Source organism: Lissotriton helveticus, chromosome 5_1, assembly GCF_964261635.1.
Source record: "Lissotriton helveticus chromosome 5_1, aLisHel1.1, whole genome shotgun sequence".
Classification (NCBI taxonomy): Eukaryota; Metazoa; Chordata; class Amphibia; order Caudata; family Salamandridae; genus Lissotriton; species Lissotriton helveticus.
In genome coordinates, this window is record NC_136065.1 from 21,716,394 (window position 1) to 21,739,326 (window position 22,933).

Consider the following 22,933-nt stretch of genomic DNA (forward strand, 5'->3'; position numbering starts at 1 on the left):
GTCGGCTCATCCTGCTTCCACTTTGCCAGAGGGGAGCCCATTTCTCCAGCCGAATCGGGAGACAGGGCGATACCATTAGCTCCACCGTCACAGGTGCACGTCTGCCCTGTGGTGGACTTCCCATTTTCGAAACCCAGACACCCCCTTGAGTACCAGTGGAAATGTAAGACGAAACTCCTGTGAGCCTCGCCCCCTTTTCTCATCAGATTCCGTACCACTCTGCACCAATGCCACAGCTTCAGCTGGCCAGGCGTCTGTTATGGCTTCAGAGCAGAGTAAGTACATTCCTCCGACAAGAACTAGTTCCTACCAGTATACGAAGTGCAGAAAACAAGTGAAAAACAAAACATGGCTTCTCACCTAGAAAGGCTCAGAAGATGGCGACAGCTTAGAAAATGGAGTCGCTCAAGCATAGGCCACTATTCCCGTAAACAAGCAAAATTAGTATGCAAGACGGCATAAGAGTATGCCAAAGCCAAATAGCAAGCACTGCCGTTAAGCAAGATAAAGTCAGAAACAGAAAGAACATAATCAAGCCCTACTTTGTAGCTTATTCTTACTAGGCAGGCCTACACATCACTATATTAGGTCAAAATATACTGAGATGGTGATGGGCAACGGTCATAATCAGGCCATTCAACCATATAAATGGCACATTCATTACATTGGCCTCACTTTTTTGTAGGAAGTTTTCACACATTATTAAACCTTTGTTGGCCTTTTTTTTTGCCCCTCCCATGGACTACTGAGTGCCAGAGTGCCTTCCAACAGCTACGCCAAGCCCTTTGCTCTGCACCAGTATTAGGTACCCCAGACATGTTGATGAGTGACTATTTGTCGAGGAACGGATAACTCCTCGGACTGTTAATAACAAGGAACACAGTGGCCCGTGGGAAAGATGAAAACAAGTTACTAACCTGTAACTTTGGTTCCCCAGTATTGGCAACTTTCATAGATTCCCAAGCTTTGTATCATTCCCCCGTCGTCAGAATGTGAGCCTCGGTAAATAAAAAATACCATATTAGTAAGTACAAAAGAGAAAACTAGGCTTAGGCCTAATCTCATTTTGTAGCTTATCCACCTCTTTTTGTAAAAGAGACCAAAATTCTGCAACAACCAATCAGAACAGCCTCACCCCATAGAACCCTCCTGAGAGAGCCTCAGAGCCTCAGATTTTCGTAGCCTTTGTGTAACAGCAACTATCTCAGTAAAGAAAAAGGCCGAGCTTTCCCAGGGGAGGAGGGTGGGCGAATGGGAATCTATGAAAGTTACCAATACTGGGGAACCAAAGATACAGGTAAGTAACTTGTTTTCTTGCCCCAGAATTGGAACTTTCATAGATTCCCATACTTTGTATCAGAGTAGCTAGCAGTAAAACATAAATGCACATTTTGTTACATGAATATCCTTACATGTCAACATAGTTATCCTCATAGGAAACAAATCATACAAAATGTTACCACAGAGAAGAATACAATAATCAATACAAAATGTGCAATACAGGAAGGAGGGATTGTAGGGAAAGCTCACCTCTCATTGAAAAAGATTTCTCAGGACTGCTTGTCCCACCGCTGCATCATCCTTCATGGAAGAGTCCAAGCAGTAGTGCTTCGTGAAGGTGTGGGTACAGCTCCACGTAGCTGCTCTACAGATGTCCTTGATAGGGACTCCTGAGAATAGAGCCACTGATGAAGCAACAGATCTCGTTGAATGAGCACAAACTCGTCTTTCAAGCGGTTTGCCCGCTTCTTGATGACAAAATTTAATTGTATTAGAGATCCAACGTGAAATACTGTGCTTTGAAAGCGGAAATCCCTTCCGCGGAGCACTATAAGAGACCAAAAGTTGAGAAGACTTCCTGAATGGTTTTGTTAGTTCCAGATAAAATTTCAGACACCTCTGAACATCCAAAGAATGCAAAGACCTCTCCGCTGGTGTAGTAGGTCGTGGGAAAAAAGATTTCAAGATCACCGGCTCATTCAGATAAAATTCGGATTGGACCTTAGGGATAAATTTTAGATTTGTCCTCAGAATCAGAACATCCTTTTTAAACTGAAGAAAGGGTTCCTCAATCGTGAGCGCTTGGAGCTCACTAATCCTCCTGGCTGATGTTAAGGCTAATAGAAGAGCCAGTTTCCACGAAACAAATTTTAGATCTGCTCTGTGAATGGGTACAAACGGAGCTCTCATCAGATGAGCCAAAACTAAATTAAGCTGCCAGACAGGTGGTAGAGGCCGGACTGGAGGGAAAGCTCTGAACAGGCCCTTCAGGAATTGTTTAATAATCCTCGCGGACCAAAGTGAAGGACCTGAAGACGTCCGCCTGAATCTAGAAATGGCTGCTAGATGTACTTTGACGGAAGAATGAGCCAAACCTGACTTCGCCAGAGAAAAAGAATATATGGCAAAAGCTGATGCGGAGCTGAAGTGTATGGATGAATATCCTGCCTCTGACACCAGAGACAGAACCTCTTCCATTTCGCCCAATAAGTCTTGTTTGTACTCGGAGCCCGAGCCTGCGACAGTATAACCTTACACTCTTCTGTGAGGTTCAACCCCTGGAATTCTCTGTACTCAGGAGCCACGCTGTCAATTGGAGAGAGCTCGGGTCTGGATGGAGCACTTGACCCTGAGACATTGTCAAAAGAGACGGAATCGGCTGCAGGTGAATCGGTTGATCCTGAGACAGCAGGAGGAGTTCCGTGTACCAGAACTGTCGGGGCCACGCTGGCGCAATTAAAATCATTGTGCAAGGTTCCGCCTTGAGTTTCCTGAGAAGCCTCGGGATTAGTGGAATTGGAGGAAAGGCGTAGACAAATGCGCCGCACCAAGCTATCAAATGTGCATTCCCCAAGGATCCCCGTTGGTGATCCCTGCTTGAGTAGAACTGGCATTTGGTGTTCTCCAGAGTTGCAAACAGGTCTATGATCGGGGTTCCCCAAACTGAAAAGACCTCCTCGAGAATGGTCTGGTCTAACTCCCACTCGTGACTGATCGATCTTTGGCGACTCAACGCATCCGCTGTTGAATTGAGCGAACCTGCGAGGTGCTCTGCCGTAAGAGCAATGTTGTGGAGAATCGCCCAGTTCCAAATTTCCTGAGCATCTTTTGACAGACCCCGGATCTTGTCCCGCCCTGTTTGTTTATATAGTTCATGGCCGTTGTGTTGTTCGTGCGAACCAGCACTGTGTGATTCTGAATCCTCGGAAGAAAAGCCTGTAGGGCCAAGTGAATAGCTTTGAGTTCCAATAGATTGATGTGGAACTTGCGTTGGTCTGGATCCCAATGACCGCTCACCTTCAACTCTTGTAGCACCACTCCCCAGCCTTCCAGTGAGGCGTCCGTGGTTAGAACCATGGGAGATGGAGGAAGCGTGAAGGTAAGACCTCTTGAGATGTTGTCTTTTACTAACCACCAGTTGCTTGCTTTTTTCATTGCTGGTGTCACCGTGATTCTGTCGTCGAACGAGCCTTCCGCTTGGCACCATTGCCTGTCCAGTTGCTCTTGTAGTGGACGCATTCGAAGCCTGCAGTGCGGAATCAATGGTATGCAGGATGATATCGATCCAAGCAGGGACTTGTAGAGACATACCGACATTGATTTCCTCTTTTGCAAGAGAAGAGCTGACAGAACACGTTTGTTCTGACGTTCCTCCGATGGAAAGGCCTTGCAGCGATTTGTGTCCAGGATAGAGCCTAGAAACTTTGCTGACCTGGATGGAAGAAGGATCGATTTCTCCTTGTTGAGTTGAAGGCCCAATTGGTTGAAAAGTTGAATGCAGCTTGTGACCGCCTTGGAAGCTGCCTGGAAAGATGGAGCTTTTATCAGCCAATCGTCTAGGTAGGGAAAGACCTCTAGAGATTGTTTTCGGAGAAACGCCGCCACCGGAGCTAGTACTTTTGTAATTATCCTTGGTGCGGACCTGAGACCAAAAGGAAGCACTTTGAACTGAAAGTGGCTCTTGCCTACTGTGAAGCGTAGGTATTGCCTGTGAGCTGAGTGGATCGGCACATGGAAGTATGCATCCTTTAAATCTAGAGTCGCCATGTAGTCTCCTGGATTCAGTAGCCGTAGAATATCCTGAAGGGTGACCATCCTGAAGGATAGCTTTATGAGATAGGTGTTGAGCTCCCTTAGATCTAATATTGGACGCCACTTTTCCTTTGTCTTGCAAACCAGGAAGAACCTGGAATAAAACCCTTTCCCCCTTTGGGAGTGAGGGACAGGTTCTATTGCCCCCTTGATGGAAAGTTGGTGGGCTTCGAGACGTAAAAGTCCTAGATGTTTCGATTCGTTGGCGCCCGGAGCTCTGGTTGGAAGAAGCTGTTGAAACTCCAAAGTGTGGCCACTCTGAATGATAATCAGAACCCACTGGTCTGATGTAATAACCTTCCAGCTGTGTAGACAATGAGAAATCCTGCCCCCACTGATGTTATCGGAGGGGTAGGAACAGTAGAAAGAGCCATGAAGCCGCTATTGCCGCTTATAATTGTCTCTCCCTTGACGCCCTTGACGCCCTTTTGGTGGCTGGCGATAGAAAGACGCCGACTGGCCTTTGCGCTGTGTGTATTGTGGCTTGTAAGATTGTGAGGATTGCGAGTATGTAGAGTAGCGCTGTTGATTGCCACCTCTGTACGAGGAAAAACCTCTCCCCCTCGCACCTCGGAAAGGAACTTTGCGGTAATTCAATGACCCCAAGGACCTTGCCGTGTCCGTGTCCCGTGTCCCTCTTGATGCCTTGAAGGGTATCATCTACATGCTTTCCAAAAAGCATCTCTACGTCGTAAGGTAAGTCCAAGATCTTATTTTGAACTTCCTGGCGAAACCAGGTTGCCCGTAACCAGCCTTGACACCTTAAAACTGCTGAACCCGCTAGTGCACGGAAAGCTGTAGTTGCTATGTCCATAGCACAATCTATCACCTCTGAAGAGGAACGCTCCCCTTCCACCAGTATCTTCCTGGCCTCATCTTTCGATCCATCCGGAAGTTGGTCCACAAACGGGGATAAATCGCACCACATCTGGTGATCATATCTGCACAAGATAGCAAGAGCATTAGCAGCTCGGACCAAGAGGCTGGCCGTAGAAGATAATCTTTTTCCCACATTGTCCAGACGTCTCCCTTCCTTGTCTGGCGGTGTTGTAAGTGGTGTCGATGGATTTTTGGACTTGCTTTGCGCCGCCTGGGAAATAACTGAGTCTGGCTTCGGCTGACCAGTCAGGCAAGCAGGACTACCTTCTGGAGCTTTATATTTCTTCTCCAGCGGGGGAAGAACAGGAATGACTGTTGCCGGATTCTGCATCACTTTAGTACCTTCTGACCATACATGTTCGATAATTGGAATTGAACAAACGGATTTTCTGAAAGGTTCCTTGAAGTCGTAAAGGAAACAGTCTGATTGTACTGTCGTAATAGGTAGGCCAAATCTTTTGGACGCCCTTTCCATAAGATTATGGAAACCTCCAATGTCAGCTGGAGGGGAGGTAGCAGTATCCGGCACTGGTGAATTTGGATCCTGAATGACATCATCGTCCCAACCTCTATCCGTGTCATGAGAAGGATCAACCTGAGGATCTCCATCCGATGAGACATCATCATCCTGAATAGGCACAACCTCCTGACAGCTCTCTCTGGGTTCTGGTTCCAAAACTCGAGAAACCAAAGGCGTCACTGCAACTGCAGGAGTAATAGGGATGGATGGAGAAGGAGGACGCTGTTGCTGTTCCGCAGTCTGCGACGGAAACCTCCTCTTGTAATCCTGTAGCATCAATTGTAAGTCCGTTATAAGAGAGGACGGCATTGGCACCATATCCTGATGTGACTTTTGTGAAGGCCTTTCTTGCTGAACAAACTGGCATTCTTCAGCATAGCACTCATCAGAATCCGAATCTTGGAACTTCACTTGTAATTGGGATGGGCTATAAGCATCTCCATAAGGACCATCCTCATCGTCATCAGACCCCTCATCCAGAAGCAAAGTGGGAGGCAAAGGTGTTACACGCCGAGGAGATGTCATTTCTGGGGTAATTTGCTGCCTTTTTATAGATATACGGACCCTTTGAATCGTCGACGACGTTGTCAACGGACTCGTCGTTGACGGAAACGTCGGCGAAATCGTCGTCGACGGTTCGTCGACGGAAGATTAATCGTCGACGGAGGATTGATCGTCGACGGTGTCGTCGACGAGCTCGTCGTCATCATCATCATGGCTGCCGTCGTCGTCGTTGTCCTCGTCGTTGTCCTCGACACTACCTTTGTCGTCATTATCGTCGACGTCGAAAATGTAGACACCATCGTCGACGAGCAGGAAACAGGTACCTTAAACGTCGATGAAGACATCAGCGCCGCCGCCGTCGACGAAGCTGCCGTCGACAAAGCTGTACCTGAACCCAAATCTTTTTTGGAAGTTGTCGTCGACGTACCAGCTGTTTTTGTCGTCGACGGACGTGGTTCCTTATCCGATCCTCCTTCCTGAGGGACAGTAGAAGGTTTCTTGCCTTCCTTCTCCTTTTCAGATGGTGGAGAAGTAACAGAAACACCTTTCTTTACCTTCTTCGCTGTCTGTGTCTCCTCAGTCTGTCCCAGCCTCTCCTTTACACCTCGGTGAGGAGATTTTATGGGACTAGCCTTTTCAGACCTATGAGAGGTCTTTTGTAAGGCTTTCACAGGGGGCTCAATAGAAGTTGAAGGGGATGACCTACCCCTCTTCTTGGATCTTCTGGAGGACGCAGCTGAGGAAGAAACCTCACTGTCAGATGACATAACCTCCTTACGTGACTTCATTTTCTGCAGCCAAGTCAACAAACGGCCTTCCCTGTCTCTCAAGGTCTTTGTAGAGAATGTTCTGCAGATTTTACAATCTGTGGCCTTGTGGTCCGGGTACAAGCAATAGATACAGTCCTCATGCTTGTCCTCCACAAACAGCCTCTTCTTAGGACAGGTAGCACAAGCTCTAAATAACGCCTTCTTCTCCTTGTCAGACATATCAAAGTTGAAGAAATGGAAAAAGAATCCAATCTGAAGAGAAAACTGAGCAGAGCTCAGTGGAGACTCCCTAGCACAACGTGCGGTAGAAAATCTGAGGCTCTGGGTCTCTCTCAGGAGGGTTCTATGGGGTGAGGCTGTTCTGATCGGTTGTTGCAGAATTTTTGTCTCTTTTACAAAAAGAGGTGGATAAGCTCAAAATGAGATGAGGCCTAAGCCTAGTTTTCTCTTTTGTACTTACTGCTATGGTATGTTTTATTTACCGAGGCTCCCATTCCGACGACGGGGGAATGATACAAAGCATGGGAATCTATGAAAGTTCAAATACTGGGGCAAGTCCCAGTATGTTTGTTTTTCATGATGCCACTTGGGTTCTCATTTAGAATCTGGGGCTCACGCGTAGTGCAAACTCTTTGATACCGCACATCTGATTCTTTTAAACAACCGAAGCAGGCCAATTTGTCTTGGGCCCGGCCGGGTCGGAATTATCACCGGCTAAGCGACAACCCAATAATTAATAATCTTCTTATACAGCCCTGAGGAAGTCGTGGAAAGATTGTTCCACATGCGACGAAACACGTGTCGGCTGATTTGCTTGAAAATTAAAAGACTGAACATTTTCTGAACTCTTCAGAAGAGCATTTCTGTTTTTGTTGGCTTGCATATTGTGCTATATATGTTTACATTGACATACTGTTATCCTTAATTTATGTGTGCCTAGGTCTATGCTCGATTTCGTATTGTGGGGGTTGTTCCCGCACTTAATTGGGGGGTTATAGGGCTTATCCCCTCACCTAGTTGCACCATAGTGATAATTTTTATATTTCCAAACCACTGCGTCTATTGAAGCCGAGCGCCTATATATTTCCCTGGTCACTAAAAAACCCTTCTCTAGAGTATTCGCCGCAACATCCTGGTCACCGAGAGAGGACGAGCTGCGCCACCTGAAGGACCTGGGGAAGTCTTCCGGGACCCCACAATCATTAACGATTTTTCTAGCTTTTTGAAATGTCCTTGTTAGTATGAATACACCACCCCACAGAAACACCGAAATGGTTGATTAATGATGAAATATGTATATAATTTGTTCTTTACTGAATGCTAAGGTCCTGAATGTTTTCTTCTGATTACTTTTTGACAGGCCCCTGATGAAGGGTTGATCTCCTTTAACCCGAAATTCATTGGGCATAATATGAACTTTAGAATATTCATGAATGCAATGAATGTTTGATAATTATGTTGAACTTCCTACAAGAAGAAAAGAATAAATAATGGAACACATGCAACTAACGAACTTACTAATCGTAGTTCTATGATTCAATGGAATGTAAAGAAATCACAAATAATATATGAATAAGTGAGTGGAGAAACTCTTTTGTTTCAAATAAAAGGAGCACATTCTTCGTGGTTTGCTAACCACACTTTGCATCAATCAATCTAAAGGCTAGCGCCAACAAGAATTGATTTCAAACTATCATTTGAATTAGGTGTGCACGAAGATAACATTGTTTTTGAAGTCTTCCGGGACCCCACAATCCCTGGTGCATCTAGATATCTGCTTTGATCCAGGAAGAAAAACATTTCAGGGCAGAAAGAGACTGTTTAAGCCACTGTGCTGGGTGGTTAAAGACTGACTACAAAGGGGGGTAGCTTATTGGTGACTACTCGTCTCAATGTTAGTGACGTTTTTAATCACTCTTAAGTGGGACCACGTCCACACAGCACTCTCAAGTGCTGCCTGGGGTAGTGCACTGAAGTCACAGAACACAGAGCTTTTATACAGTTTTTCTGCAGTGTAAGCATATGAACAGAAATAAGAAGGACACGTTTTTGAAATAGTTTTCAACAAACAAGGGCAGATGAATAACCACTTGGTCAGCAAAGTGGGAGGGGGAGTAGGAGTGCGTATGGCAGCTGAAATGATTGACAGATAACAGATGTACTGGCAGCTACAAACTCTTAGCACGTACATTGCTTTAAGCTGAGTCAGGAAGTCAACTAAAATAGATAGCATAGGTAGAGTGAAAAGACAAAAGAATTACGAAGGAAACTTAAATGGACACCTCAGCTGAAATGGCTGCAACTTATGCCAAGTAATATATTACCCATTTTCCCAAGACAACCCTTTTGGCATAAGATAAGAAATTTTCTTATGCTTCTAAAGGGGTACGATAAATGTTATATATATATATCAATTAACATTACGTTGGGGGCGTGGCATGAACGCCGACGGGAAAGGCGGCGTGAGCTCGGAGGTCCGCGCCTGATCCCCATATTATCCTGCATCATAGTGCGGCGGACCGTGCGGATGAAACCGGCTACACGGCAGAGGGACCCGGGACTGCAACGGCGCTACCTGGTGTGAGCAGGGACACTCTGGGAGCTGCCGGACGGGAGCGCAAGACCGACGAAGCCTGAGGCCAGCGGAGGGGCAAAATGGCGGCCGATTGCTGATCGGGATCCTGGTGACGGCGACCCTCGCTGGTGTGCGACGGCCCCGACAAGATCAGGCAGCAAAGAAGTGCGGACGTCGCCTGGCGAACGAGGACAGGGCAGAGCTTGGAAGCGGAGGAGACACATATCCCACCCGAAGCTGATTCCCGTTGCATGCGACCCCCAACATGGCGGATTCGGAGGAGCGGAGGAACGACTGGCTGTAGGTTGAGCAGGGGGAGCCATACGGAGAGCCGGGGACTGTGAAAGGAGGGGTGCGGGAGAGGCGGATCACTATTGCCGGACGGGTGCTGAGACCTTGGCCCGGCCAGCTGATCGAGAGAAGAGATAATCACCTACTGAGGGTGCGAACGACAATGAGGCGTGCTGACACGGAGCGGGGGCAGATCGTCAATCGAGAGGCCTTGTTGTTCTGACGGCTATGAGAGAGAGGAGTGACGAGGTGAGCCCTGGCCCAGTTGCTCAACATTGCGAGATCCTACTTAGAGAGCTGGAGCATAGATCGCTGCAGAGCTCCTGCAGGAGGAGAACACCCGAGAGTGCAGGACTTGTGGTTAAGGCATAGAGTACGCCTAACAGAGTGAACCGGGGGTCTTCCTGCGGCGTTCCCCCGGCGACGGGGGTGTGTGGGGGACGCGAGTGAGTGACCCCTTGATGGTCGGTGGTCGAGCTGGCTGTGTGGTTGGCAGAGAAGGCGATTGGAAGAACTGAAGTGCCATTAGAGTGTTGACCCTGACAGGTCCCTTGTTCCGTTGGCAGGCTCCCTGCGCAGGGTGAGGTACCGCGAAAGCGCGTTGTGGAGAACACAGTTGGATGGCCGGGCTGGCCTGGAATGTCGGAGGGTTACCCACCCTGAAGACTGCGGAGATGGGGGCCTTGGACTGATAAGAGAGTATACCGAAGGGGGACCCGCACTTACTGCCAAGAGGTAGACTGGAGCCTGCGATCGAGGGGACCTGCGCACTCAGGACTGGCGTCCGCCGCCACTGGAGCTGAGTAGGAGAACGAGACTATTGAGGCCGCTACGAGTTGTGAGGACAGTATCCGGTCCCCCCCTTATACCTCCTGACTGGTGCAGCCCCGACGGCGTTGGAGGTATGTTGGACCGTTGGCACCACAGGGGATCCAGAATCATGGGGAAACCTAAGGGGAAAATAGATGGCGCTGCAACTACGGAGACGCAGGAGCCTACCGCATCGGGGCCCGCGGACCTCCAACAATTACAAGACCGCATACTGGAGGCTATTGCAGCAACGAGAGATGCATTGCAGCAAGACATAGCACAATTGGCTTCGGGGTTGGGGCTACTCCGCGCGGACCATGCCAAGCTAACGGACAGGGTCAAGCAGAACGAGGTGACGCTTCAGGAGTTGGCCCCCGCTCACTCAGCCCTGGAAGTGAAGATGGAGAATGCAATGGCTCGGATACAAACATTAGAGAGGAGGGCTGAGGACGCCGAAAATAGGAACAGGCGCAACAACATCCGCTTGGTCAGCCTTCCGGAGAAAATTGAAGGGGGGGACATGGTCGGCTACCTGGACTCATGGCTCAAAACGACGGTGGCCCCGGAGGGTTTATCGCCCTTTTTCACACTCGAAAGGGCACACCGGGTCCCCGCTAGACCTCCTAGACCGGGCCAACCACCTAGGCCAGTTATAGCAAAGCTGCTCCACGACAAAGATAAAGACTTGTTGCTCCAGAAAGCCCGTGACACGGGGACCTACCAAGTGGACAATAGCAAAGTGACCTTGTTTCCTGATTACACCTACGAAACACAACGGCTCCGAGCCTCCTTCCTTTCTGTTAAACGGGCACTCAGAGATGAGGGACTACAGTACTCCCTGCTCTTCCCGGCCAAATTGCGAGTCGAGCTGGATGGCACGGCCCATTTTTTCCATACACCGGAGGAGGCCTGGACATGGGTCGAAACCTATAAGGCGTGAACCGACCGAACGCAACATCGGGAAGAGGAGAGGCAGTGGTTGACACAGGTGCGGAAATCTTAGAGACTTCGCAGAAGAAGACGGGGCACCGGATCACCGTCGGTGCCGCAAACAACAGAGGAACGTAGAGCGGCATTGCAAGCAGTTGTGGCGCTCTCGGGCACCAGTCCGACCCCATCGATACACGGGACTGAGTATGAGGGCCAACACGCGGGTTCGGAGACGGAGTTGTCGGAGACGCTTAGCACCAAGGGCCCGAAGGTGACGCCGAACTCGGTGGAGGACACTCTGGATGCCTGACATGCTGGATCACGGAGATTTGCATTTGCGGTGACTATTGGGATTTGTTGATGGGGGAATAGTTGAGTATGCTAACACAAACTGGTTTGTTGCAAGTCCGTTATGGGGGATTTAGGGGGCGTGGGTTGCGGGTTGGCACGGCTGCTTGTCGGTCTAGAGCCATCCCCTTGAGGCCCTTAAGGCCCCTGCAGTGACGACTGCAGGATAGTTGGGAGTTTGAGGTGTGTGATGGCAGTTTGGACGGGGTCTGATGGGTCACTGTTGGGTCCTGTTCTGGGGGGTGAGGGGGGGGGGGTAACTGCTGGGCATGTTCCTCTTTGGCGATTGCTTATATTTGTTGTTGGGAGATTGGGAGGGAGGGGGCTGAAGGGGAAATGTTGGGCGGATTCCATCACTGAAGCGGAGTCGATGTCTGGTTTGATTAGCTGTGAGATGGAGTGGGACAATGGCTGATATTGATATTTTGAGATGTATGACCTGGAATGTGAGGGGGCTTCATACAATGACGAGGAGATAAAAAGTCCATTCTTATTTAATTCGCCGGGGGGTCCAGATTGCATTCCTTCAAGAAACACACCTGACAACAACTGAGGGGCTGGCGCTGAAGCGTAGATGGCGGGCCAAGTGTTTAATACCACCTATTTGCTAGAGGAACATTGATCTGGGTTAGGGCTGGAGTACCATTTCAGGTGACCCGACAGACGATTGACCCTGAGGGTAGATTTGTGGCGGTGGCGGGTAAATTGCGGGCCGTGATATCACCTTATGCAGCATATATGGCCCCAACACGGAACAACTAGCTCTCTTAGGGAAATTGTCAGGGACACTTGCACACTACCTGACGGGCTCGACAGTGGTTGGTGGGGACTTCAATTCGGTGGCGGACGTTTCACTGGATAGATCTCACCCCCGCTTAGAGACTCCGCGGATCATCGGTTGGTCAAGGGTAGGCTAGACTGGCAGACACGTTGGAACCTGGTGGATGCTTGGCGCGTGCAGCACCCGACTGATCGGGATTATTCCTTCTTCTCTACTGTGCATGAGTTGCATGTTCGGTTGGATGCAATGTTGTGTTCCTTGTCAGTGGCTCCGACTGTGGTGCGCGCCGAATATCTCGCCAGAACGATATCAGATCACAACCCCCTATTGATCACCTTGGACTGGATGTCTGAGATTCCATGTGTTCCCACTTGGAAACTGCGACCTGACACCCTAGATGACCAGCTCTTTCATGTAACGCTAGAGGAGGGGATAACTCAGTACTTTGCGGACAATGCTAGCACAACAGCGTCCAGGGCAACCGAATGGGACGCCTTTAAGGTAGTCATCAGAGGGCTCTGTATTGGGAAACAGGCGGGGGTACGGAAGATCCTCCTAGGAGACTTAGATAAAGCGGAGAAAAACCTGAGGGAGGTAGAAGTGGCAAGGCCTGGACACCCTGAATTACAAGAGAGCGTTGGCACGGCTCGGGAAGCGATGGCGGTCGAAGTGGAGCGACTCCGGTGCTTTGACTGCAAGGCCTACTCGATGAGGGTACATGCAGTAGGAGATAAGGCGAGCACACTGCTGGCTTGGTTGGCCAACCCTACACGGCGACACTCCCCCATCCTAGCTGTAGAGAGAGACGGTGGGGATATGGTATATACTCAGGCCGAAATACTGCAGGGCTTTACAAGCTATTATGAGATGCTTTATAAAAGCAAGGTGGAGAGCGGTGATACAGCTCTGGACGCCTTCCTTGAAGGGCTAGATATGCCACAAATAGACCATGACCAAGCGGAAGACCTAGGGAAAGATATAGAACTGGGAGAGATTTGGGGAGCTATAAAGTGTATGGCCCGCAACAAAACACCGGGACTAGATGGTTTACCAATAGAATTTTACAGTAAATATACAGACTTATTGGCGCTGAGGCTCTTTGAAGTATACAAGGAGGCCAAGGAGGCGGGTCGCTTGCCCCAATCTAGTGATCCCGTTGCTGAAGCCTGGGAGGGAGAGTGACAACGTGGCTTCGTATAGGCCGTTGTCCATGTTGACGACTGATTACAAAATTCTTAGTAATATCCTAGCGGCCCGGTTGCTGCCATATATGACCTCTTTGGTCCATAAGAATCAATCGGGTTTCATCCCTACGCGCAATACCACTTCGAACGTTCGGGCACTTATACGTCTCTTGAACGAAGATAATTTTGAAGCGCGATTACCCTTGATATTGTCCGTCGATATAGAGAAAGCTTTTGATAGCTTGGAATGGGACTATTTATATAATGTTTTGAAGCGCTTCGGGCTTGGAGAGGAGTACATAAGATGGACGAGAGTTTTATATACATTGGCGGTGGCGAGGGTGCAGGTGGGGAGGCTAATATTGTACCAATACCCTGTGGAACGGAGGACGAGACAAGGATGCTCATTGTCCCCTCTCTTATTTGCCCTCGCCATAGAACCCCTGGCTATTGAAATCAGGACGGGGAGACACTATAGAGGGTTGGACGGCAGGGATGGACGACACTTTATATCCCTATATGCGGACGACCTATTATTATTTCTCGAGGATGTGGAGGCGGCCTTGACTGGGGCGGAGAGTATACTTCAGCGCTTTGGAGAGCTCTTGGGACTTAGAGTTAATTGGTCCAAGACGTGCATGTTCCCTGTGCGACGGGGAGAGGTCTGGCCCGACGGATACCCTTTGATAAAATGGGAACCCACCTGTTTGAAATACCTCGGGGTATATATATACCACACAACGGCAGACATGCTGTATGGCAATGTGGGTCATTGTTTAAGAGCGCTGAAGGGCAGTATGGCCTTTTGGGTGACTTTGCCGCTATCACTGATGGGTAGGATTTCCCTTTTGAAAATGGAGGTACTTCCGCGACTCCTGTATTATTTTCGAACACTGCCTGTATGGATACCCTGCTCCTTTTTTAAATTGTTAAAATCGCAAATATCCTCATTTCTTTGGGACACGGGGAGATGCAGGGTCGCTCAGAACACGCTACTTCGGCCGAAAGATGAGGGGGGACTTGCAGTCCCTGATTTTGAACTCTACTATTTAGCAGCTAAGCTGCAGCTCTTCACGCAGGAAGTGACAAGAGTGTTCAGAGGCCCAGACCAAGAGAGAGAGGGAAGTACACCGAGACATGTATTGGCTTATATAACAATGCAGCAGAAGTTGGACTTGCGGGACCTCACCGTGGAGGAACAAACGTTCCGCCTCTGCTGGAATAGATCCCAGCTCCGAGCGAGAGTGCCTCACCCGTACTCGCCGGAAATACCTATCCGAATGGTGACGGCGCTACCGCATGGTGGGGACTGTCGCAGCTGCAAGTCTGGGAAGAGGCGGGAAGGCGGGACTGCAAGTGGTGGGAGATTTGTACGAAGATGGGGCTCTTCTGCCTTATCAGACACTCCAGGAAAGGTTTGAGCTACCGAGGGAGGATTCTTAATGCATGCCGCGATCACTGGAGCCATTCAAACACACTGGAAGGAGGGGTTACTGGAACCCACGACAACTATGGCCTGCCAATATACCATGATGGCGGCGGGTACTTACATAGCGGTCACTTGTCTTTATTCTAGAATGCTCCGGGAAAACTTGCCACCTTTGACTGGGTTGAAAAATAAGTGGGAAGCTGATTTAGGAAAGCAGATCCCTGAGATGGCTTGGGCGCGGATAATGCGACGAGCCCGTAAGAGCACTAGGCGCTTCCAATTAGTGCATTTTTTTATACTCAACAGAGCGTATTTAACGCCAGGGAAAATCCGTACGTATTTTGGAGTGAATGAGGCAGCGTGCCCTCGGTGCACCAGGGAGGGTGTCGAGTTGGACCACATGCTGTGGACTTGTCCGATGCTGGGAGACTAGGGGATAGGAGACGCACTGAACGAGATGACGGGAAGACAGTTGCAGTTTGACATGGTTATCAGTATTCTACATTGGTTCCCTCACATCCCCAAAAATAAGGTCACCAGCAAATTTATTGACATGGGGCTTATATTAGCCAAGCATGAAATTACTAGACATTGGAAGGCAAGGACTGGTCCTTTGTACAAAAGATGGATGAATGAATTCCTGAAATGGGCTGCCAGTGAAAGCTCCCTTAGGTATCAGATGGCGCATAGGCGACAGGACGACAAAGCACTGGACGCAGCGACAGCGTGGGAGGGGTTGGTACAGTCCCTGCGAGACCTAGAGACGCATGATGATGAGGGAGAGCAGGATAGTGACGGGGAGCCCCGGCAACATATACAGGACGCATCGCAATCCTAAACACTTAACGTTCCTGGCACATAGCTCTTGATGACTGACTGAGGTGACATGTGGAGGTGATGGATCATTGGGGAGGGGGGTAGGCCCTGGTTAGGAGTACTAAGAAAATGTGGATTGTGCAGCGACACCCCCTCGTGTATATTGTAGAAGGAACCCTCGGGATGTAGCACACAAGCTAGCAAGACTGGCGAGGGACACTCCAGGTGTCACTCCGACCCATCCAACTTCGCCCGATACTGCAGAGGCGATGATGAACCCTATCCCCTACCCACACTCTGGATGAGTGCACCGCAAGTATCAACGGAGCACTATCAACCAGAGCACCGGAAGAGGGAGGGGAAAAAGAAGGAAAAATAGGTGCACTGGAATTTTCAAGCTATCGATCCCGTCAGCTGGAGGAGTATACCTGAAGCGGGAGACAAAAAAAAGAACATAGGGCTCACTGATAACGATTCTGCTGGTACAAGGCTTCCATGATTCATTCTGTGGCCAAGTACAATACAGACACCCTTATACTCATAACCCCTCATACCAAGGTACAGGTCCTCGTTGCCGTGTGCCTACAACCGCTGCTTTCCAGAAAACGAGTCCCACAAAGCAATACAGGAAGTGCAGCAACCGCAAAAAGCGGTAATAACCTCCACTCGGAACCTGATCCGGGATTCCAATCAAGGCACAACAAAGGGGAAAAAGTCTTTTGACAGAAAAAAACCCTTCGCACTTTAATTAGGGTTATAAAAAATAATGCAAAAAAGATGTCCAAAAAACGAAGCCCCAGCCCACTCTAACTAACTAAGAAAAAAGAACAAGCATTAGAAATGCAATAGGTCTCGCAGCATTAGAGTTAGTGCTTTTAGAATTGTTAATGGGTTTAGCATGAGGGTGAGGGTGAGTGAGGGTGAGGGTGAGTGAGTGTGAGTGTGGGTGAGTGGGGGTGAGTGTGAGTGGGGGTGAGTGTGGGTGAGTGTGGGTGAGGGTGAGGGATTGAGGGTGAGGGGTTGAGGGTGAGTGAGGGTGAGGGGTTGAGGGTGAGTGAGGGTGAGGGGTTGAGGGTGAATGAGGGTGAGGGAGGGTGAGGGGTTGAGGGGTTGAGGGTGAGTGGGGGTGAGTGAGGGTGAGGGGTTGAAGGTGAGTGAGGGTGAAGGTGAGTGAGGGTGAGTGTGGGTGAGTGTGGGTGAGTGTGGGTGAGTGTGGGTGAGTGTGGGTGAGTGTGGGTGAGGGATTGAGGGTGAGGGGTTGAGGGTGAGGGGTTGAGGGTGGGTGAGGGGTTGAGGGTGAGTGAGGGTGAGGGTGAGTGAGGGTGAGGGGTTGAGGGTGAGGGGTTGAGGGTGAGTGGGGGTGAGTGAGGGTGAGGGGTTGAGGGTGAGTGAGGGTGAGGGGTTGAGGGTGAGTGAGGGTGAAGGTGAGTGTGGGTGAGTGTGGGTGAGTGTGGGTGAGTGTGGGTGAGGGATTGAGGGTAAGGGGTTGAGGGTGAGGGGTTGAGGGTGGGTGAGGGGTTGAGGGTGAGTGAGGGTGAGGGTGAGTGAGGGTGAGGGGTTGAGGGTGAGGGGTTGAGGGTGAGTGGGGGTGAGTGAGGGTGAGGGGTTGAGGGTGAGTGAGGGTGAGGGGTTGAGGGTGAGTGAGGATGAGGGGTTGAGGGTGGGTGAGGGTGAGTGTGAGTGAGGGTGAGTGAGGGTGAGTGAAGGTGAGTGAAGGTGGGTGAGGGTGAGGGGTTGAGGGTCTTGAATATTAATATAGATATACCTGTTTGTGTGTATATTTTGCACTACTGCTGTACTTGAAATCAATCGTTTTATGTATTGATCAATTGACAAATGTATTACAAAATCTGCAGAATGTAAGGGGTTGAGGCAACACACTGGGTTATAAGGGGTGACTATTATTTACACTTCGCTGTGTTGAAAGTATATAAATAAGATACTAGGACAAACATTTTATTTTTATGTGTTTATATTTGGTATAATTCAGATTTTTTAAATTCATTCTGGGTAAACTCGAGGCATATTCGAGTATTTGCGTGTTATAAACTTGGATATATTACTTTACTTAGAGCACTGCCATGATGAGTGAGTTTAGAGGTATTCGCGGCGCTAGTCCTTTTTTAGTTTCCGCTCTAAAGTTGGGATTGTGTGCCCCGGTTTAAGTCTAGTTGGTCCGCCCTCTATTTCTAAGCCCTGATATGGCGCGAGAGACAAACGCCTAAACGCAAACTTTTACTCTGGATTGTTGACGGGAGGGAATCCTCTTACCGTGTGATCCTTCCCCGTTGGATTTAATCTTCTACCCAGCAGTGACTTGAGTTGCGCTGACTGTGTAGAGCCCATTGAAAAAATGTGATCGACTCGGGACGCTTTAAATCAGACGGTCCCATTATTCGGTAAGGATTGGTAATATACGAATGACACGCTGTGTGTTATTCTTACGGGTTAATTTAGCTTTGATAGACGTGTAAGTTCCTTGTTTGGTTTAATGAGTATACTTCAATTATTCTTTACAGAAGATCGAGGAGGCGGAGAGTTGAGGCAGGCAGGCAGGCATGGGAGGAGAGGAGGAGGGGGGAGGAGAGTAGGGGAGGCACAGCCTAGCGGCCGTGCAATCAAGTAGTGAGGGGGCGGAGTTGTGGGAAGGCTGAGAGAGAGAGTAGGCGGCTGGGGGCATGTGCACGCGCATTTAAGCTCAATGCGCATGCGCATTGAGCTTAAATTTATCGTGCACTGCAAGGAATCGCCACGATTCCTTGCAGTGTGGATAAAGAGTAGATGAGCCCCTATAGTCTCGCTTGCTCGATGCGCATGCGCATCGACAGGCGAGACCTAAAAACGGGTCTTCAAAACAAAGTCCGTGAAATGACCCAAACTAGGCACAACGAGGGGGAGCGGCTACAATAAACCCCGGAAGACGCCGCTCTTCGGCCAGCACGCAGCCGCGCACTGATCCGACTCCCAATTGAACCCTCTGGCGGGTCTCAGGGGTCCGTGAAATGAAGCGTAGTCCAGTGAAAGTCGAAAGGCACCCTCCAAGGATGCCAATGGAGCCAAGGACAAAAACGGACTTCAAAGGGAAGCAAACAAGAACCGGCAGCCGCCGATTCACAAGGCAAAAGTCACAGGGATTCCCACGGCTAGCAGGAGACTACAGGAGTCCATTCCAAACGAAGCCAGGTCCAAACAACAGGATAAAAAACCAAGCAACGAACCACAGGTTGGAAGCCCTTATAGTGGAGAAGAGGCATAGTAGGATGAGCTACAGAGCTCCTAGTCGCTCATAATTGTTGTATGAGGATAGACATGAGATGGGGGTTGTTGGGGGGAGGGAGGTTGTTTGGGAGAGGTTGTTTAAAAAATGGAAAAGCGGACACAAGATCTTCCTACTAGACGGCTGCGATGGGCTCTTGTTGCAAGATATTTAATTCCTCATGGGTATCGCCGCCCGACCTCCGGGATGTGGGCACGCGGGCTGTGTGATGGGATTCTAAGAGTCTGGTACGATGCAGCCGCCGGGTTTGGAAAGGTGGACTGTGGAACATGTGATTTTTATTATTATACTGTCTGCAATAAAAGAAATTAAAAAAAAAATCAATTAACATTACGTTACTGATTTCTTGATCTATTGCTAAACGGGCATTTACATTTTGGACATTTGTTTTAAATGGTAGACAAGTAGTAAATGTGAAAATACAGAGGGAACAAAGAATTGGCCCACGTTGGATACATAAACAACAAGAGAAGAGAATTGAAATAAGTATGAACAAGGCTGACAATATTTTTAAGCCCCATGCAGAAAATACACTCCAGAACCATCGAGCCCAAGTCCATGTTCCTGAATCTTTTTTTTTTTTTTTTTTGTAAACCTTTATTGGTATAGACAGGATATACAAATCTGGGCCTACAACCAAACTGGCCGGCCACAACACGTGAGAGCAGTCAAGAAGTCCAGAATGGAATTACAGAATCAATCATAAAGGAACGGAAGCAATACAATCTTAAAAAGGGGGGGGGAGGAGAGAAGATCCAAACGGCCAGCAAACAGGAGCAATGAAGGTTATTTTTTATAATAGGGCAAAAAGGAGCATGACTGGCAGGGCTGTGGTAAATAAATAATTAATTACCGGTTCTATTTTTGACTGGATACAATATAAACAGATAGCTCAATAAATAAGAGTCAAGATACGAGGTAGCTAGAGTATACAGGCTTTAATTAAGCATAAAAGGACAGGAACAGGACAGCCTGTACGGGAATGGGATGGCAGGGCCCGGCAGCTGCCGGGGCAGGATCTGGGAATGGCTAGCAAACTTTAATAACAGTGCACAATATTTATAGTTAAACAAATACATTGTATTCAATACAGTAGGCGTAGCAGTAGGCGGAGTTTGTAGCAGTCGCGAAAGATAAGGCATAAAGTGGGTGTAACAAGAGGTGTGTACAGGGCGTATACATAGACATGTGATGCAAACGTAACAGAATATGTCATAAAAGGGGCGGAAACATGGAGGGGGCTACCTGAGCAGCTGGGACCTCTAACCTAGTGGTGCGCGCAAACTGACAATGACGTGTTACTAGGGAGAACTGGGGGCTATGACTTCTGTGCTAGAAGAGGAGACGAAAGTCTGGAGTGTCAGAGCGACATGTACCTAAAGCCTATCTAGTATCTCGTATTTAGAGAACATGTTGATAGAATCCAAGAGTTATCAGGGCAAAGGCTAACAGACACTAAGACTGGTGCATGCATAATTCTACATGTAGTGTGTGTGCGAGGAATATTAAATGAATATTAATACAGTATTTCTCTTACATGGAGACATAAAGGCTAGACCATGACGGAAACTATTGATGCGATTCAGTAGCTTAGGAATGCAGAGAAGGAGGGCTGGACTGATAACTAGAATCATAACATACTCTTGGCAGACTGGGAGGCAGAGCCAGGCCGAGCCGGGCACTGCGAGACATGAAAGCAAGTGAAGGGTCAGGGATACAGGTGGGGGCTGTATCGCTCCTCGGAGAGGGTTCAGGAAACAGGAGCTGAATCTGAGTCCGGGCCCTTTTGAGGCCTAGAAACGGGGACTTTTCAATGAATTAACGTGCACACTGTGAAACGTGGCAACATAACTTTACATAGGCCTAATATTCGTTGTATTCACGAAGACTGGAAACTGGCATACTAGAGATGGACACAACTGTAATTGCGTCTTTAATCGATCAGGGGGGATACATGCATATCGATCATGCACATATAACATAAGATGGGGAACACGTAGGCACATATGACATGGCAAAATTTACTTTTCCACATTCCCTCCTTGTGCCCTACGTTTCCATCAGGAAACATCAATATTCATGATACCATCTATCATTTCATACAGTATCATTTGTTCGTCTCGAATTGTCTTGGAACGGGACTTAGGACTAGGAATACAAGAGGTAGCACAAATGCCGCAAATCGCAGGGCCACATTGTATACAGAGGCAGCAACTGAATAGGATCATTACTGCAATACCTAGAAATGACAATACTTTCCATCCCCAGGCAGATATGATACTCCAGAGCCAACCGGACCATGTCCAGGTGCCTGGATTCTGGTGTAACTGATGGGCAATTTTATGAAGTCTGGTTATAGCTGAATAAACAGACGGCGCGTTATTAGGAATGAAAATGTAGCAACTAGATCCGATGACTCTACATGCTCCTCCTCTATCGGCCAGTATGACGTCAAGAACGAGACGATTTTGGAGCACGACAAATCTCATAGCAGATTGCTCTTCGGTTAAATTACCTAGAGCAGAAGTAGTCTCATTCACTACTGCTTCAAGGGTTCTGGTTAACCTACGTATTAACTTACTATTCTGGACAGGGCCTATAAAAAAGAAGAAACCTTTATTAAAATCTTGATACTGTTCTAGAGTAGTTTCAGTTTGATCGACAATTGGGGACTCAATCTCCCTTCTATGTCTGATGTGTACTAGATGTGTGTTTCTATGATAATCAGATGGGGCTAGAAAAACTGGTGGCAGTAGGAAGGCAATGTAACATGTTCCATCCCAATCGAGGGGCAGACGAACATATGCGGTCTGACCACAAACAAAATAAGAATGACGTGATGCTTTGAAAATAGATTTCCCACTGTCACTATACTTGACAGTAGTAGTACAATCACTATGTCCTACATGTGCGGAACCATTCTTTCTGACACATAATTCGCCTTTGACTGGTAGTACTGAAATAGCAGGTAAGTCTGGAGTAGTATCGGATTGAACATTCAGGACCATAAAATTCGAGGAATAATTACCTAAATCATATACTTCATTTTCTAGATCTAACCCTGTTCTATGGGTGAGACCTTGCTTGTCTGGGAAACATGTACTATTCAGAAGGGACATATCAGTTGAGGATGACGTTAACGTGGACCATGCTCCACATGAACCATTATGTGAAAACGGATAAGGAAAGAGTGGCAGAACTCCCTTCGGTGTCTGGAAAGGGGGGAGTCGACCACACACCCAACAATTAGTGGCATTGCTGGTCTGGTGTGAATAGTGTAACATTCTGATAAATGTATTATTTCGCATAGCAAGACGATAGGATAGCTCGTGAGGAGGCAGATCACTAAATGTGTGCTCTACTGTGGCATTAGAAAACTTATTTACATGAGAAATTGGAAAACATAAATGCAATGCATAACTTGTGCAGGTAACCATCAAACTTAGAAACAATAGAAAACTTAGAAAAATGATACATCTTATAGAGTTTTGACTAACTCTCTCACTATGGGGGTCTATCTCATACATGTCAGATACCTGTCTAACCGTTTCACCCGAGAGGGACTTAGACAATTAAACTGGCTGACTTATTTTACTAGACCGGAGTTTTAATTTATACTCCTGCTGCGGAGTTTTCTCAAACAGAGGAACTTTCAGTTCTGGATTTGTGTTAATGTCTGATTTAGAGTCTGGTTTCAGGCAGTCTTTAGAGATGGAACAGTCCTTCA

The 22,933-nt window shown here is 48.2% G+C and overlaps 1 protein-coding gene across 2 annotated transcripts in view; it reads right to left on the reverse strand.

Moving 5' to 3' along the window:
* DAXX (death domain associated protein) overlaps nucleotides 1-22,933 on the reverse strand; it is a 1,076,799-nt gene that overhangs the window by 645,215 nt on the left and 408,651 nt on the right. The gene's annotated exons all lie outside the window — the stretch shown is intronic.